We start from the raw sequence: 20037 nt of genomic DNA on the forward strand, positions 1-20037 counted from the left end.
AAATATCATAAAAGAGGGAATAAATCAATTCAGAATATTACCAGATAAAGAAAGGAAGGCATGGGCCAAGAAGGCCAAAGTAGGAACTACAAATGAAGTTGAAATAAATGAAACTGAAACGAAAAAAAGAAAACAGCCCAGCAATGATCATACAAAAGAGAAAGAAGAAGAAAAAACAAAGGAGAATGTGAATTTGTCTAAAAAACAAAAATCTTTAGCTGTCTCTACCAACCAGAAACTATCAGCTTCTGCATTTAAGAAAGACTAACAAAAAATTGACTAGCCTTGAAAAAACTAATGTTTTTTTTTTTCTCATTATCACCTTTGATCATGCTTTAGCTAGACTACCTGTATTTAAGTGTATGGGTAGACAATAACTACTAAGCCCTGTCCTTTTTAATATACTCTGTTTCTATCTGTACTTGTTATTCCATATGTAAAAATGTTCCCATTTACTGTTTTCTCTGCCCTAATGTGGGCATTTAAGACCATTATGACTTGGAATTGACCAACTTAAATAGAATGAACCAATCCTTACCCAACTGGAAATTAGTTCTAATTTGTTTTTCTGCCTTTTACAGTCTCTGGCTGGATCTCTCTTTGAGGAGGACTCTGGCTGGAACTCTCTATGGTGAAGTCAGCTGAGATGGAGCTGGCCTGGTGTCACTAGAATTCTTGCTTAGATAGACCTTGTGGTGAGTGATAAAAGACTGACTGATCTCTCTCTCTCTTAAGACTCAGGTCTAGGCCATGTTGACTTAAGGCCCTTCATACTTATTCCTTTCTTACTCTTTCTCTCTTTCTTTAATTCCTCATTGTATTATTAATTAAAGTCTTTATAAAACCCAGTTGATTTGGGTATATTCATAATTGGGAATATTTCCCTGGTGACCACCTTATATTTGATTTTAAACAAAAAACTGTAGTGAAAACATATTTCCTGCAGTCATAATTTACTCACCCACTCTTATATCTACTATAATTTATATCTTCATCCATTTTAACTGCCACAGTTTGTGGCAGACAACCATTTTAAATATAACACCACCACCCCTTCCCATAGTCAGTGTACAATTCCATTGGGTTTCACACGTGTACTTGATCAGAACCTATTTCCATGTTGTTGATGTTTGCACTAGGATGATCATTTAGAGTCTATATCCCCAAACATATCCCCCTTAACCCATGTAATCAAGCAGTTGTTTTTCTTCTGTGTTTCTACTCCCACAGTTTTCCCTCTGAATGTGGATAGTGTTATTCTCACAAATCCCTCTGATTTGTTCTGGATCGCTGCAATATCACTAATGGAGAAGTCCATTACATTTGATTGTACCACAGTATATCAGTCTCTGTGTACAATGTTCTCCTACTGCTACTCCTCTCACTCTTCATCAATGCTTGGAGGTCACCCCAGTTCCCATGGAATTCCTCCAGTTCATTATTCCTTTGAGCACAATAGAATTCCATCACCAACATATACCACAATTTTTTCAGCCATTCCCCAATTGAAGGGCATCCCCTCATTTTCCAATTTTTTGCCACCACAAAGAGTGCAGCTATGAACATTCTTGTACATGTCTTTTTCCTTATGAACTCTTTGGGATATAAACCCAGAAGTGCCATGGCTGGATCAAAAGGGCAGACAGTCTCTTAGCGCCTGTTAGGCATAGTTCCAAATTGCCCTCCAGAATGGTTGGATTAATTCACAACTCTGCCAGCAATGAATTAATGTCCCGACTTTGCTATATCCCCTCTAGCAATCATTACTTTCTTTTGCTGTCATGTTAGCCAATCTGCTAGTTGTGTGGTATTACCTCAGAATTGTTTTGATTTGCATATCTGTAATTATAAGAGATTTAGAGCATTTTTTCATATTCTTATTAATAGTTTTGATTTATCTAAAAATTGCCTATTCATATCCCTTGTCCATTTATCAATTGGAGAATGGCTTGATTTTTTGTACAATTTATTTAGCTCTTTATAAATTTGAGCAATTAGACCTTTATCAGAATTTTTTGTTATGAATATTTTTCCCAGTTTTTGCTTCCCTTCTAATTTTGGTTGCATTGGTGTTTTCTGTACAAAAATGTTTAATTTAATGTAATCAAAATTGTTCATTTTATATTTTGTAATTTTTTCCAACTCTTGCTTGGTCTTAAGTTTTTTCCATTTCCCAAAGGTATGCTATGTATACTATTTTGTTTTCACCTAATTTACTTATAGTTTCCTTCTTTATATTCAAGTCATTCACCCATTCTGAGTTTATCGTGTTGTAGGGTGTGAGATGTGGATCCAAACACAACCTCTCCCATACTGTCTTCTAATTTTCTCAGCAGTGTTTTTCAAATAGTGAATTTTGGTCCCAAAAGCTGAGATCTTTGGTCTTATCATAGACTGTTTTGCTGAGGTCACTTACCCCAAGTCTATTCCACTGATCCTCCCTTCTGTCTCTTAGCCAGTGCCATATTGTTTTAATGACCACTGCTTTGTAGTATAGTTTGAGATCTGGTACTGCTAGGCCCCTTCTTTCACATTTTTTTTCATTATGTCCCTGGATATCCTCGATCTTTTGTTCTTCAAAATAAACTTTGTTATGTTTTTTTTCTAATTCAGTAAAAAAGTTTTTTGGTAGTTCAATGGGTATGACACTAAATAAGTAACTTAGTTTGTGTAGGATTGTCATTTTTATTAGTTAACCTCATCCTACCAATGAGCAATTAATGTTTTTCCAATTATTTAGATTTAGTTTTAATTGTGAAGAAAATGTTTTATAGTTGTGCTCATATAGTTCCTGTGTTTGTCTTGGCAGATATATTACTAAGTATTTTATATATGTGTCTAGGGTGATTTAAAATGGAATTTCTCTTTCTAACTCTTGCTGCTGAGATGTGTTGGAAATATATAGAAATGCTGATAACTGATGTGGATTTATTTTGTATGCAGTAATTTTGCCAAAGTTGTTGATTATTTCAACTAGCTTTTTGGTTGATTCTCTAGGATTCTTTAAGTAGACCATCATATCATCTGCAAAGAGTGATAGCTTGGTCTCCTCATTACCTATTTTAATATCTTCAATTTCTCTTTCTTCTCTAATTGCTACTGCTAGTGTTTCTAGTACAATGTTAAATAATAGAAGTGATAATGGGAATCCTTGTTTCACTCCTGATCTTATTGGGAAGGCTTTGTGTCTATCCCCATTGCAAATGATGTTTGTTGATGGTTTTAGATATGTGCTGTTTATTATTTTTAGGAAAGTCTCTTCTACTCCTATGCATTCTAGTGTTTTTAATAGTAATGAATGCTGTATTTTTTCAAAGGCTTTTTCTTCATCCATTGAGATAATTATGTGGTATTTGTTGGTTTGTTTGTTGATATGGTAAATTATGTGGATGGTTTTCCTAATATTGAAACATGCTTGCATTCCTGGTATAAATCCAACCTGGTCATAATGAATAACCTTTTGATCACTTGCTGGAGTCTTTTTGTTAGTATTCTATTTAACATTTTTGCATCTATGTTTATTAAGGAGATTGGTTTATGATTTTCTTTTTCTGTTTTTGACATGCCTGGCTTTGGAATCAGTACCATATTTCTGTCTAACGAACTTGGTAGAATTCCTTCTTTGCTTATTCTGTCAAATAGTTTGTATTATATTGGGATTAGTTGTACTTTGAATGTTTGATAGAATTCATTTGTGAAACCATCTGGTCCTGTGGATTTTTTTCTTAGAGTTCTTTGATGGCTTGTTCATTTTTTTTCTGTTATGGGGTTATTTAGGTATTTTATTTCTTCTTTTGTTAACCTTGGCAATTTATCTTTTTGAAAATATTCATCCATATCACCTAGATTGCCATATTTACCAAACAATATGGTACTGGCTAAAAGACAGAAAGGAGGATCAGTGGAAAAGACTTTGGGTAAATGACCTCAGTAAGACCATCTATGATAAGCCCAAAGATTACACTTTTGGGGACAAAATCCACTATTTGATAAGAATTGCTGGGAAAATTGGAATACAGTGTGGGAGTGATTAGGTTTGGATCAACACCTCACGCCCTACACCAAGATAAACTCAGAATGGGTGAATAACTTGAATATAAAGAAGGAAACTATAAGTAAATTAGGTGACCACAAAATTGAATACAGGTCAGACCTTTGGGATAGGAAAGATTGTAAGGCCAAGCAAGAATTAGAAAAAAAATCACAAAAAAGTAAAAGAAATAATTTTGATTACATGAAATTAAGAAGTTTTTGTACAAACAAAACCAATGAAACCAGAATTAGAAGGGAAACAATATATTGGGGGGGGAAATCTTCATAACAAAAAAATTCTGATAAAGGCCTAATTGCTCAAATTTATAAAGAGCTAAATCAATTGTACAAAAAATCAAGCCATTCTCCAATTGATAAATGGACAAGGGATATGAATAGGCAATTTTCAGATTAAGAGATAAAAACTATTAACAAGCTCTTGAAAAAGTGTTCTAAATCTCTTAAAATCAGAGAGATGCAAATCAAAACACCTCTGACCACAACACCTTGACAGAGTCAGGCGTGTAGCTGGGGAGACCACAGAGTGGTCCTTGGCAAGATGTGACTGCCCACTCTATAGCCTTTACATGGCCTCTTTCATCAAGCCCCTTATCTATGAATTGACATGATTATCATTCCCCCTAGTCTCAAAAGAAATAATGCAAGAGCAAAACACCTGTACTTCAATTCTCTAAAACATCACCAAAAGATCAGACCCTTAAACCCAATCCCAAAAAGACTATTGTGGGTTAACTTTCACTTAGGTACATAATTCCCAGCAAAACCGCAGCTACTGGCCAAGCCCAAGAACTTTCCTACTCACAGAAGCCTATTCTCATGATGTCAGCACACAAATCAATTATAGAGGCCCAAGCGATAAGTACAAGTACATCAAGCTTCAGTATGCCTCAGTGACTCAGGAGTTCCCTAGTAAAGAACCTGAACAGTCTAAATTTGAATTGTGTTCCCAGTACCCCTCAGCCCCTATGGTATGATTGTTGAATTGTCTTCTAAGAACTGCTGATTAATTATTCCATTTTATTAAAAGCAATATGTAATTTTCCTTGATTGTAAGCTCAAAACTTCTCACAGGTTAATGAGAAAATTAAACCACCTGTGATGAAATCATTTATCTTGTATGCAACCTTTATTCTGTCTGTAATCACAATACAAAAATATAGAATGTTATTCAAGTGATTTGTTAAAAGTTAATGTATCAGTTTTCCAATTATCTCTCTTTGAACATGTGTGTTAGGTAATGTAATCTGCCTGCCAAGAAAATGGGTATAAAAATAAAAACCAAGCCTGAGAATGGGAGAGCAGCTGTCAGATGCAAAGCAATCCCATGGCTGTTATGATTAAGTTGTCTTCCGTTTGTTATTTTTGTTGACTGATCATTTGCCACCATTCGGGATACCCTGGAGTGGTGGGCAAGGGTGGACTTTGCCCACAGCATTATCTCATTTGAGACTAGGGGCAATAATAATCATGTCAATTCATAGGTAAGGGGAATTGATGAAAAAGGCCATGTAAAGGGTATGGAGTGGGCAGTCACATCTTGCCAAGGACCACTCTGTAGTCTCCCCAGCTACCATTCGTGACTCTGTCAAGGCGTAATGGTCTGATAGTCCCCAGCACAATCTCTATGGTAAGAGGACCTCCAGATTGCCCATTAAATTAAAGAAAAGGAATAAAGAATTAATTTTATACCTCCTACCTCTTAAGGATACTCATTTATATGTGAACTTGAGTAAGGCATTTACCCTTCTTGGGTCTCATTTTTCTCATATGTAAAATTGGACTAAAAAGTGATACCTGAGATCCTTTCCATTGCTATCTATGATCCTGCGAACATATTTAGCTTTTAAATATCACATTTTTGTCATTTATGGATTTGGAAGTATAACATTTAAATAAATTTCTGCTGTTTTGATTCTCCTTTTAATTAATTATAATATTTAGTTATTTAAATTAAAAATATTATCTTCTGTCTTAAAAACAGTGCTATTTATTGGCAGTAGAATAGTACGATCAAAGAATGGTAATAACTAGTTGATGAAAGTTAAACGACTTGCCCATAATTACATAGCTAGGAAGTGTTTGAGACTAGATTTGAACTCAATATTTCACATCTCTAAGCCTGGCTCTTAAATCTACTGAGCCACATAGATGCCACAATTTTTAGTAATTTTTAAAACTTGGTTTATTTAATCATCTTCAACATTGAGATTTCTCCTCCCCATTCTTCATCATTTTCCTCTTCTAGTTAGCTTTCTCAGATACTAAGTGTATTTTATTTTTGATGGTTTTTTTTTTTAAACCATTACCTCCTATCTGGGAATCAATCCTGTTTTGTTTTGTTTTTCGATCCAAGACATAAGAGAGGTAAGGCCTGGGCAATGGGTGTTAAGTGATTTGCCACAGTCAAACAATTAGGTAGTATCTGATGCCAGATTTAATTCCAGAACCAACTTTCTCTGTGCGTGGCTGTTAATTCACCAAGGCACCTAACTGCCCCAATTAGGTATATTTTAGAATAAAATTCTTTGCAAATTATTTCCTTGAGCCCCAACTAAGAAAACTGTGAGAAGACACATTCATTTTATAATAAAAATTTAATAAAATAATAACAATATGTTGAGCTGACTTTCCCATAAATATATGCATATTCATTTTAATAAAAAATTATACTCATATTTGAAATGCATCTGACCAGGATGCATACCTGGAGGGGAATCCTACTACTCTAATATTCCAAAGCTTCTGTCATCTATTGATAACATTGTGAGGCTTTTAAAGACCTCTTGACAACATTGCTGTCTGCTAATTTTTATGATGTTATAATAATCTTAATTGCTTCTTGATGGGCATCTTTATTGCTCCAACTATTCATCAGCTATACATATTCTTTTAATATTACTATATTCAGTGTTTCATTGATAAACAGCACTTGCCTTAATTATCAAAATAAAGAACCATTTTGATAACCAGTTTATTACTTGTTTATTACACTATCCCACGGTACACAAAAACAAAAAAACAAGCAATGGATCATTAATAGCACTTCCACAAATCTTATATAAGATAAAGAAGAACAAAATTGGAATTTTAATAAAGAGCAAAAGGTGGATGTAAAAATTTACCCATCAGAGAAATGACAACAGAAAAATCTATACCAAGGACAATATATAAATATTAGGGAATTTAACTGGCATCTCAAACTGAAATTTTTCAAATAGATCAGATCAGTTTTGAAGTTAGATGTCTCACCTCTCCAGCTAAAGATGTGATTTACAATCTTGGAGAAATTGTGGCAATACTAAAATCCTCTTATGATAACCTCATAATATAATAGGGATTTTGTGATTAATGGCACTTCTCTATAGAGTACTAAAACTCATTTATCTTGGTATTTTAGATTTGTGTCAGTCCTCTTTGTAGGCATCATCTTTACGATTCCTTTTCTTTTCTACTTTCTATTACTGCAGATCTTCTGAGAAGGTTGTGGATTGTAAGCTGTTTCTCTACAAGTATTATTCTCTACAAGTATTTCTCTACAAGAATTTAACCAGAAGCCACGAGAGGTTCAGCTCCGCTCCCAAAACTCTTCTTAAAACTGATTCCTCTTTAAATTATTTTCGTTTTCCTATTAATATCAATTCTTCTAGTATTTTCTTTGAGAATTTTGGTTCAACTTTGATCAAATTAATAAACAGAAAGTAATATTAGTTTTAGGTCTTATATTAAAATATAAACTTTGAAATATCACCAGGATTGTACTTCCTCAAATGGAAAGTTTCTTCTAATGAAGATTATTGATGGTTCTTTTATTTCCCCTCACAACTACTGCATATCCTTTCCCTCTACTTTATGTAAATAGCAGTAATCAGTTTGTCAAAAGTAGTTTGTAAAAAAATAGTGATTTTCACTAAACTTTTCCCACACCCTATAAAATATCAGTCTATATTCAATCTGATTTCTCTACACAACCTTGTGTTTTTTAAATAAATGAAATGAGTATATAAGTGATATCATTCTATAATATAGCATTGTATAATAATTATATTATTTATGATGCAAATTAACAAAATATAATATGCAATAAGGCTTATAATTACATCCTATAGAAAACTAATCATTGAAAGTATCTCCTTTCAAAATTTATGTAATAAAATTAATTTCCAATAGCTAAATTTACCTAAAGATAACAAATGGATAAAAATAAATAACTTTCAGGATCCCCCATCTTAATTAAAAGAATACTGTGACATTATCAAAACTTTTACAATCAGCTAATAATAATAAAGGACTAGGAATATCCTCATCTGACTATTTGCCTAATAACTGGAGTGGTCCCACTCCAGTAATAAAATAGAAATTCAGAGAGCTTCAATCTTCATTCCATAGCCTGGCTTATAAAAAGGCTCAATTGTTTTCAGTTGTTCTCAAACAATTCTCTTATTTGAGAAAATTATATATACATATATGTATATATTCATTTTGTTATACATGACATATTATATAATACAATATATAATATATATTATAATTATATTTCTTCATTTTGTTAGAAACTGTAAGTTTGTTATGTACTCTAATTTTTTATTTTCCTCATTTGATATTAGCAGGAAGGGATAAAACAATCAAAGGCACTGTTGTCTTTAAGAAAATTAATATAGTACATTCAAGTTATAAATAAACATGTTTTATTAAATGATTTTTAAAAAAGTATTCCAAATCAATGACTAAGTTAAGATGTAAAATTCTGATAAAGAAAGCCTAGATCCTCTGATTCTATAGCAGAACTCCAAAGTGCAAAATCTTAGAATTGGGTTTTTCCACCAAAATAAACCCTATATGTGAGAAACCTTATCTTTCTTAGTTATTATTGTCAGCAGAACTGATAATGGAAGTCATAATTATCACTGCTTTAAGTGCCAAGAATTTTGTATTTTATCAGTGTAGCATGATCAGGAGTTGAAGTTTAATTACTATGATAAGATAGATATCTTATCCTACCAACAGTTTCCAGAGATTATAAGAGTTTTTTGCTACTATAAAATAGACTATTAAATTATTTTCTGGAACTCTATATGTGAGCCAGATTGAAAGTAGGAGGTTATTTAGCAGAGTAAATGGTTGAAGCTTAAAAGAAGTCAGAGGAGTTTCTAAGTGAGAAATCAGCACAGTTTGGCAAGAGATTTCAAATTCTTTCTCACATATTTAGATTCAAATAAACTCTACGTGTATTTTTTTTTGCCAACAACATTATTTACCATACTTTAATGCACAAAGGAAATTTACTGGGCATTCCCCTGATACTTTTCAATTTCTTTGCTTTAATTTGTCACAATGATTCACTGCCTTATTTTACTTGTAACTTTAAAATTTTGTTTCTTCCTTTGGAGAAAAAGACATGTCTATTTTTGCCAATTGTGTCTGCATAAATAAATATTTGAAACTCTTTGCTGTCTGGAAAAAAAATGTCCACCTGAAATAACAATACTTCCAGGCATGATTTCATTATCCCTGAAGGATTTCCTTGGTTTGATAATTAGCTTGCAATCCCTGGAGCAATGTTCTGGTCTTTTAGATCTGCCTGTTTTCCTCCTCTGCTGTTTTTAGGGAATTTATAGTAAATGGAAAAGAAGGAGTACAATCACAGTTATTTAGTGTTCATATCTAGATAAATCACTAACATTTGGTCAGGAGTATGAGTGTTTACCAAATTTATTTTTTTTTCTTTATTGCTAGGTAACATGTAGCCTATGCTTTTAGAAACTCTCTAGATTCCAAAATTTCAATTACCACATATGTTTGGGTAAAATCAAAAACCAAAAAACAAGCTAAGAGAATATAGATTCAATTAATAGATAATTTAATGATATTAACCAATGAGAAAAAGGCAGAAATTTTCTTGGAATAGTTGTGGAAGAGGCATGAAGGAAGAGAGAACTTCATGCATGCAAGACAGAAAGCTGGGGACATCATTTGTCAATCAAGGTGAACATTCCAAACAGAATGTTCCCAGGAAAGTTAGTTGGAGAGTCAAGGCAGGCTGAAGGGGGAAGAAGCTCTGAGCAGGTCCCCTGTTAGCTTCTACCCTAGGCTGAAGTCTCTTGGCTTTGGAGAGGGGAGACAAGAAGGTTTTCTATGGCTGATGGTGGTAGTTGAACCTGAAGAACTGATTGTATATTTGAGTTTGAAGGAAGAAGAAAGAAGATTAAACAGTTGTCCTCAATCTTCCTGACAGACTTTGTGTCACAGCTATGACAGGACTGACATTTCCCAAAATCCTTCTAACCCTCCTTATAGAATAGGGACAACCCTATCCCTCTCACCTCATCTTACCTCAGTCTTCCATCCTGTTGTTCCCAATAAATACCCTTACTTGAGAAAGGAAGAGAAAAGAGTGTTTCCTCATAAACCTCAGAGTCCACTCAGGGTAGAGGGGCGAAGTCAAAGGCTTCAGAAGAGGCTGGTAAAGTATGATATTGAGGGAGGAGGAGGGTAGGAAAAATGTTAATCTATTAGCCATCAGTAGTGATCAATAGGCAACCCCAGAATATCTCTCTCTAGTAGCATCTCTCCATCTCTCAGAAGTATTTCTATCTCCATTACAAATAGGCATCCTGAGGTTCCCCCTAGTATCTCTCTAGTCACAAGCCAGAGTATATCCTTTATTACAACCAGAAATATTCTCCACAGATTATCTCTTTACTACACAATCCTGTCCTTGAGGAACTGAGTAGCTCAAGTAGTCTACTTGACTTGTAAGAACTATGTCCATTTTTTCACCAGTCTAGTTCATATAATGAAGTCCCCATTCCTTCTTTGCCAGGCCCCATTTACTAAATTCTTGTTTTGTATGTCACAAAGAATAGGATCCAGCCTTTCAACCAATGTGAAAAGGTTGTATGTCGTACATAGTGATTTGTACAGGCATTTTTCATGTCTTTGAATGATTGACTCAGTCATGATGTTTCCTCATCTTATACAGATATTTGCATCCAATCAGTTATCATTCTTGCATTTAAAAATAAGTGGAATTTAGAAAGGAGAGATGAGAGTTAAAACAGGAAAGAAGAATAGTTACAAAATACTAGTTATTGTGCTTACCTGTATATGTGGTCATGCACTGATTATAAGTATAAACATCTCGTTCTATTCCATAAGCAGTTCACTCAAAGATCCCAGAGTATAAACCTGAGAGTTAAAATGATCATATATATAGATATTTGTGTGTGTATAACATATGAATAGATGAAATATATGATAGATATAATATATAAATAGATAGGCATATAGATAGATTTTTCCTCTCATTATTCATCATCACAGAGATCCTGAAAAGGAGCAATTTTTTTATTTGAAAGGAGATTCTTTTTGCAGACAAAAAAAAAGGCAAGGATACATCTTGCTAGTTGAAGATTTGAAGAATGACAGCCATATCTTGACTATCTCCAGCTGATTGTAAAGCATAAAATCAAATAAAAATCTTTTGGAGATGAATGTCTCATAGGTTAGCTTTCTCATTTTTCCTCTCTATTATTCTAACATTGGATTACCATAATCATTCACTTGCAAAGGTATGTGCTAACAAATCTAGTTATCATAATAGGTAGGGGAGTTAGATTAAGTTTCCTTATTTTCAAATTCCTTGTACTCACAAATAGAATCCTCATTCCAATTCATGCATTTATGAGTCATAATTAAAGGGATAATTGAGTTTGTTTTAATTAAAACAGAAAGAATAAGTTTGAAAATAGTGAGAGATTATTGTTAGATGGTATGATTTGATTTATGTCCATTTGACTTCTCATCTGATCCAAAAATTCTTAGGCTCTTTATTTTTCCCCAAGGTTAGCTGATTTGGAAGAACAATGCTTGGCTACAAATGCTTAGAAAGGAACCATTATTGTACTATACTAAAAATATAAATTATATTTAATTAATTTAATGATTAATTCATTAATTGATGGGGTAACTTCCTTCTGTATTGCATTTTGGTGACTATCTGCATAGCTCCATGTGAATGCAAAGAAACTGAAAAACTCAGAGGGGATGAATTTGCCTTCCTCTACTTAACTTTTACACCAACTCTGAGAAATAGACCTGAAAGTATTTATTCCTCATGTGCTTTGGAGGTGAATCCCACTAGACCAGGTCTTCCAGCCAGGACTACAAGTAGAATGATGTCATAGCCAGTCACCTCTGCATAGGAACTCTGAAGAGACAGGGGAACTGCGATTCAAATTTTAGGAGGGTTACTAAATCGAATACTAATAATATGAAAACAGCTTAAAATAAATTGAGGAACATTATTCAAGAGAAGAGAGGGTGTAATTGGGGAGGGGAGATCATGAACACAGATTTCATGTATTTTGAAGAGCTGACATGTAGAAGAGAGATTGTTGAACCCAGAAAGCAGAAGTAGGCACAAATGATAAATCATGTGAAGGAGCAAATTTGATTTTCATGTAGGAAAAAAAAAATCTTACTCATTATTAAAACTTTCCAAAATGGAATAGATTGATTCCAAAAATACCATGATTATGCTTATTATATATTTTAATCAAAGGCTGTTGGATGTTTTGCCATGGGAATTACTTTTTTTTTTTTTCGAAAATGAATTAAACAGAATGTCTGAAATTCTTCAGCTATGACAGTGAAGAATTTATCCTCCATTGAAGATCTTCCATGTGACCTCAAGAAATTCATTACATCATTTCCCTCTGAATTGTACTCTTCTGGAATTCATCATTTCCCAAAACTGGTTAGCATCTTTCTTCCAACCTCCTCACTTATCTTCTTTTAATCAGAGTTACAACTCTAGCTCATAATCTAATTACCTTCAACTGTCCCTCTTCAATTTCCTCATATGTTAATCTATGATATATCAGTTCTGGTTTTTGGGTCTCTTTTTGGACTGCTGTTTTCATAGTAGACATTCACTATTACCTCCCTTAGATCTTTTAGGATTACTAGTAGGCTTTTTCCATAGTACAAGTCAAATTTGAAAACTTTTTTGATCCCCCATTCTGATAGTGCCTCCCACCAGAAACAAAGTACAAAAAAGATGAAAAAAAAACGCTCCAAAAATGAAACAAAACAAAACAAAAAACAAAGAAACAAAAATCTCATCAGTTTGTATTTTTTTTAAATAAACATCTATGAAGTTTCAGGACTAAAATCAAGAAGATTCATCTTCTTGGGTTTAAATTTGGCTTCAGACTCTAGCTCTATAACATTAGGCAAGTTATTTAATCCTGTTTATGTCAATTCCCTCATCTATAAAATAAGCTGGAAAATGGACAATGGCAAGCCACTCAAGTATCTTTTCCAAGAAAACCAAAAATTAGGCAATAAAGAGTCAGATATGATTCAGAAATGACTGAGTAATAAGCAAAACAATATACTGTATTACAGATGCTGCTTTGAAGAATTTAGTAATCATCTAGTACGTGTTTTATAAATGTTTCTTGAGATTTTTGAGTACATACTGCCATCATCCAACACATGCATAGAAAAATAGATATACATTAATGCCTACACCTCTCAAACACACAGACGCACACACACACGCACACACACAGGGAACTCACTCATTCAAATCTTTGTTCTTTCAGTTTCAACAAATCACTTACCATATATTAAATTTTTGAAAAAATAGCAATCAAATGCCATTTTGGTTAGGATTATGTTAATATATATTTATTGGCTAATAAATGTAAAGAAAAACAAAATGGAAATTAAGAAATGTCCTCTTCACATATAGAGTATTTTTTCAAGGGAATAAAATTATTATGGAAATACACAACCTCCTACAGAGGTAGATTGTAGATATTATTATTATTATTATTATTATTATTTTCTATCTACAAAATTACCAAGAGAAAATTATCCTTCCTTAGAAAAATTCATTACAATGAAAGCTATCTTATAATTTATCTGTGTGTAAGGGGGATAATGTTTAATATTTTAGACTCCAGTGTTAAAACATTTTATATATTATGACAACATGGTAAATGGCAATAATTGTGATTTCCCCCCTTTTTTCATGTGTTTATTGATTCCTTTTTCTTGTTTGTTTTTAAACATTATTTTATTTGGTCATTTTCATACATTATTCATTGGAAATAGAGATCATTTTCTTTTCCTCCCACCCTCCCACAACCCCATCCCTAGCTGACCCTCGATTCCACACTGTATCACATGTGTCCTGAATCCAACCTCATTTCCATGTTAATGGTATTTGCATTAGGGTGTTCATTTAGAGTCTCTCCTCAATTACACCCCTCCACCTCTCTAGTCAAGCAGTTGCTTTCCTCGGTGTTTTTACTCCCACAGTTTGTCCTCTGCTGGAGGATAGTGTTTTTTCTCATAGATCCCTGCAGATTGTTCAGGGACATTGCATTGCCACTAATGGAGAAGTCCATTACATTCGATTGTACCACAGTGTATCAGTCTCTGTGTACAATGTTTTCCTGGTTCTGCTCCTTTTGCTCTGCATCACTTCCTGGAGGTCGTTCCAGTCTCCATGGAATTCCTCCACTTCATTATTCCTTTTAGCACAATAGTATTCCATCACCAATATATACCACAATTTGTTCAGCCATTCTCCAATTGAAGGGCATCCCCTCATTTTCCAATTTTTTACACCACAAAGAGCACAGCTATGAATATTCTTCTACAAGCCTTTTTCCTTATTATCTCTTTGGATCAAAGGGCAGACAGTCTTTTAGTGCCCTTTGGGCATAGTTCCAAATTGCCCTCCAGAATGGTTGGCTCAATTCACAACTCCACCAGCAATGAATTAGTGTCCCCACTTTGCCACATCCCCTCCAGCATTCATTATTTTCATTTGCTGTCATGTTAGCCAATCTGCTAGGTGTGAGGTGATTCCTCAGAGTTGTTTTGATTTGCATCTCTCTGATTATAAGAGATTTAGAACACTTTTTCATATGCTTATTAATAGTTTTGATTTCTTTAACTCAATATTGCGTATTCATGTCCCTTCCCCAGTTTTCAATTGGAGAATAGCTTGTTTTTTTGTACAATTGGTTTAAATCTTTATAAATTTGAGTAATTAGACCTTTGTAAGAGGTTTTTATTATGAAGATTGTTTCCCAATTTGTTGCTTCCCTTCTGATTTTAGTTACATTGGTTCTTTTGTACAAAAACTTTTTAATTTGATGTAGTCAAAAAATATTTATATTACATTTTGTGACTCTTTCTAAGTCTTGCTTGCTTTTAAAATCTTTCCCTTCCCAAAGGTCTGACATGTATACTATTCTGTGTTCACCTATTTTACTTATAGTTTCATTCTTTATATTCAAGTCATTCACCCATTCTGAATTTATATTGGTGTAGGGTGTTAGGTGTTCATCCAAACCTAATCTCTCCCACACTGTCTTCCAATTTTCCCAGCAATTTTTATCAAATAGTGGATTTTTGTCCCAAAAGCTGGGATCTTTCGGCTTGTCATAGACTGTCTTGCTGAGGTCATTTACCCCAAGTCTATTCCACTGATGCTCCTTTCTGTCTCTTAGACAGGACCAAATTGTTTTGATGACCACTGCTCTGTAATATACTTTGAGATCTGGGACTGTAAGGCCACCGTCCTTTGTATTTTTTTTTTCATTATTTCCCTATATATCCTTGATCCTCTGTTCTTCCAAAAGAACTTTTTATGGTTTTCTCTAATTCAGTAAAAATGTTTTTTGGAAGTTCAATGGGTATGGAACTAAATAGATAAGTTGGGGTAGGATGGTCATTTTTATTATGTTAGCTTGTCCCACCCATGAGCAATCAATGTTTTTCCAGTTGTTAAGATCTAGTTTTAATTGTATGGAGAGTGTTTTGTAGTTGTGTTCATATAGTTCCTGTGTTTGTCTCGGCAGATAGATTCTTAAGTATTTTATATTGTCTCAGGTGACTTAAAATGGAATTTCTCTTTCTAATACTTGCTGCTGAACTAGGTTGGAGATATATAGAAATGCTGGTGAATCATGCGAGTTTATTTTGTATCCTGCAACTTTGCTAAAGTTGCTGATTATTTCAACTAGCTTTTTGGTTGATTCTCTAGGATTCTTTAAGTATATCATCATATCATCTGCAAAGAGTGACAGCTTGGTCTCCTCATTGCTAATTGTAATACCTTCAATTTCTTTTTCTTCTCTAATTGCTACTGCTAGTGTTTCTAGTACAATATTAAATAATAAAGGTGATAATTGGCATCCTTGTTTTACTCCTGATCTTATTGGGAAGGCTTTGAGTTTATCGCCATTACAGATGATGTTTGCTGATGGTTTTAGATATATACCATTTATTATTTTTAGGAAAGGCCTTACTTTCTAGTATTTTCAAAAGGAATGTGTGTTGTATTTTATCAAAGGCTTCTTCTGCATCTATTGAGATAATCATGTGATTTTTGTTGGTTGGCTTGTTAATATGGTCAATTATGTGGATGGTTTTCCTAATATTGAAACATCCTTGCATTCCTGTTATGAATCCTACCTGATCATATTGGATAACCCTTGTGATGACTTGTTGGAGTCTTTTTGCTAGTATCCTATTTAAGATTTTTGCATCTATATTCATTAGGGAGATTGGCCTATAGTTTTCTTTCTCTGTTTTTAACGTGCCTGGATTTGGGATCAGTACCATGTTTGTGTCATAAAAAGAATTTGGTAGAACCCCTTCTTGGCTTATTCTGTCAAATAGTTTGTATAATATTGGGATTAGTTGTTCTTTGAATGTTTGATATGATTCATTTGTGAATCCGTCTGGAACTGGGGATTTTTTCTTAGGGAGTTCTTTGATGGCTTTTTCAATTTCTTTTTCTGATATGGGGTTGTTTAGGTAATTTATATCTTCCTCTTTTAGTCTAGGCAATTTCTATTTTTGTAAGTATTCATCCATATCACCTAGATTGCCATATTTGTTGCCATATAATTGAGTTTTTAATGATTGCCTTAATTTCCTCTTCATTAGAGGTGAGGTTTCCCTTTTCATCTTGGATACTGTCAATTTTTTTTTCTTTCCTTTTTAAAATTAGACTCACTAGTACTTTGTCTATTTTATTTGTTTTTTCAAAGTGCCAGCTTCTAGTCTTATTTATTAAATCAATAGTCTTTGACTTTCAATTTTATTGATTTCTCCTTTGATTTTTAGGATTTCTAATTTAGTCTTCATCTGAGTATTTTTAATTTGCTCACTTTCTAGTTTTTTAATTTGCAAGCCCAATTCATTAACCTTTGCCCTCTGTAATTTGTTTATAAATGAACTCAAGGATATAAATTTCCCCCTGAGTACTGGCTGCATCCCATAGGTTTTGAAAGGATGTCTCACCATTGTCATTTTCTTCAATGTAGTTATTAATTGTTTCTACAATTTCTTCTTTAACCGGTTTTGGAGAATCATATTGTTTAATTTCCAATTAAATTTTAATTTACCTCTCCATGTACCCTTACTAATTATTATTTTCATTGCATTGTGATCTGAGAAGTTTGCATTTAGTATTTCTGCTCTTTTGTACTTGTTTGCAATGTTTTTATACCCTAATATATGGTCAGTTTTTGTGAATGCTGCTGAAAAGAAGGTATATTCCTTTTTGTCCCTATTTATTTTTCTCCACATGTCTATCAACTCTAATTTTTCTAAGATTTCATTTACTTCTCTTACTTCTTTCTTATTTATTTTTTGGTTTGACTTATCTAGTTCAGATAGAGGAAGGTTCAGATCTCCCACTAGTACAGCTTTTCTGTCTATTTCATCCTTGAGTTCCACTAGTTTCTCCTTTAGAAATTTGGATACTATGCCATTTGGTGCACACATGTTGAGTACTGATATTTTCTCAATGTCTATACTGCCTTTTATCAGGATGTAATTACTGTCCCTTTCTCTTTTAACTAGATCTAATTTTACTTTGGCTTTGTCAGATATCATGATTGCGACTCCTGCCTTCTTTTTAATCAGTTGATGCCCAATAGATTTGGCTCCATCCTCTTACTTTCACCCTATGCATATTTACCTTCCTCATGTGTGTTTCTTGCTGACAGAATATCATAGGGTTTTGGATTCTAGTCAACTCTGCTATTCGCTTGTGTTTTGTGGGTGAGTTCATTCCATTCACATTCAGTGTTATAATTACTGGCTGTGTATTTTCCAGCATTTTGATTTCTACTCCTCATCCCTGGCCTTTTCTTCTTTCACTATTTACTTCTATACCAATGTTTGTTTATAATCAGTTCCCCTAGTTCCCACCCTTATTTTACTTTCCATTCTATCCCCCTCCTTTCTTATTCCCCGCTTATTTTCCCCTGTAATCTTTTTAAAATTTCACCCTCACACTCTCCCTCCCTTGTACTGTTTCCCTCCCCACCAGTCCATTTTTTACCCTTCTACTCCCCTATAGGGAACAAATCTATTCTCTGACCCAATGGAATGGATTGTTCTTCCCTCTTGGGTCAGTTTCAAAGCATGTAAGAATTGAGTATTTCCCCTCCCCAACATCTTTACTCTTTCAGTGTATCAATGTTCTCCCCCCTCCCACCATGAGTTTCTTTGTGACATATAAGTTTACCCCCATTTGTTTCTTTTCCCATTTCTTTTAGTATTAACCTCTTTTTAAGCTCTAGTTGGATATATATATATGTATATATATATATATATATATATACATGTATTTATGCATGCATATATCTATATACCTATTTATGTCTTGTCCTTTCATCCTATACAGTTTGTCACTGTTCCCTCTAAGTGTACTTCTTCTAGCTGTCTAGGTGATAGCAACAGTTTTTAAGAGTTACCAATGGCCTCTTTTCTTATAGGGATACATATAATTTTAACTTATTGAGTTTCTTAAAATTTTTTTGTTGTTGTTGTTGTCTTTTGTTTTTCTTTTCCCCCTCTTTTTTAATTACCTTTTGATGATTCTCTTGAGTTCTGTGCTTAGACATCAAATCTTCTGTTCAGATCTGGTCTTTTCTTTACAAATTCTTGTAATACTTCTATTATCTTGAATGACCATACTTTCCTCTGTAAGAATGTAGTCAGTTTTGTTGGATAGTTGATTCTTGGTTGTAGAACTAGTTCCCTTGCTTTCTGGAATATCATATTCCATGCCTTTCAGTCCTTCAGTGTGGATGTAGCCAGATCCTGTGTTATCCTCACTGTGTTTCCGTGGTATCTGAATGACTTTTTCTTGGCAGCTTGTAATATCTTTTCTTTGGTCTGATAGTTTTTGAATTTGGCTATAACATTCCTGGGTGTTGTCAGTTGGGGATTAAATACAGGAGGTGATCTGTGTATTCTTTCAATCTCCACTTTCCCCGCTTGTTCTAGGATATTGGGGCAGTTTTCCTGAATAATTTCCTGTAGTATTATATCCAGGATTTTTCTTTTGTCATGGTCTTGTAGACCAATGATTCTTAAATTGTCTCTTCTCGAACAATTTTCTAAATCGTCTGCTTTGTGAATGAGATGCTTCATATTTTTCTCAATTTTTTCATTCTTTTCATTTTCTTTTATAGTGTCCTGCTCTCTTGTGAGGTCACTTAATTCCAGTTGTTGTATTCTGGTTCTTAAAGACTGGATTTCATCCCTGGCTTTTTGGTCATCCTTTTCCATCTGGTCTGATTTTCTTTGAAGGTCGTCTTTCATTCTCTTTACCTTGTCTTTCATCTCCTTTGCCTCATTTTCCAGCTCGTTAATTTTGGCTTTCAAGACACTATTTTCTCATTTTAGTTCAAGTGCCTCTGTTTCCAGATGACTTATCTTAATTTTTAAGTTCTTTTCCCTATTGCCTTCAGCCTCTCTTAATTGTGTTTTGAGTTCTTCCACAGACTGTATCCAATTCGCTGGGATTTCTAATTTAATGTTTGTTAATCTCTCCACCTCTGTTCCGTTTGCTGAGTAGAAACTCTCTATTGTAGTTTCTTTCTTCTTTTTCTGTTGTTTGCTCAAATTCACCCCTTCTTTGCTCCCCGTATTTGTCTG

General features: G+C 33.7%; 1 long non-coding RNA gene across 1 annotated transcript in view; it reads left to right on the top strand.

The window, feature by feature from the left end:
- LOC130455096 (uncharacterized) overlaps window positions 1–20037 on the top strand; it is an 83354-nt gene that overhangs the window by 25301 nt on the left and 38016 nt on the right. The window contains exon 2 of the long non-coding RNA XR_008912979.1: window positions 582–695. This is a non-coding gene — a long non-coding RNA (uncharacterized LOC130455096). The remainder of the gene's footprint in view (window positions 1–581; window positions 696–20037) is intronic.

Source organism: Monodelphis domestica, chromosome 6, assembly GCF_027887165.1.
Source record: "Monodelphis domestica isolate mMonDom1 chromosome 6, mMonDom1.pri, whole genome shotgun sequence".
Lineage (NCBI taxonomy): Eukaryota > Metazoa > Chordata > Mammalia > Didelphimorphia > Didelphidae > Monodelphis > Monodelphis domestica.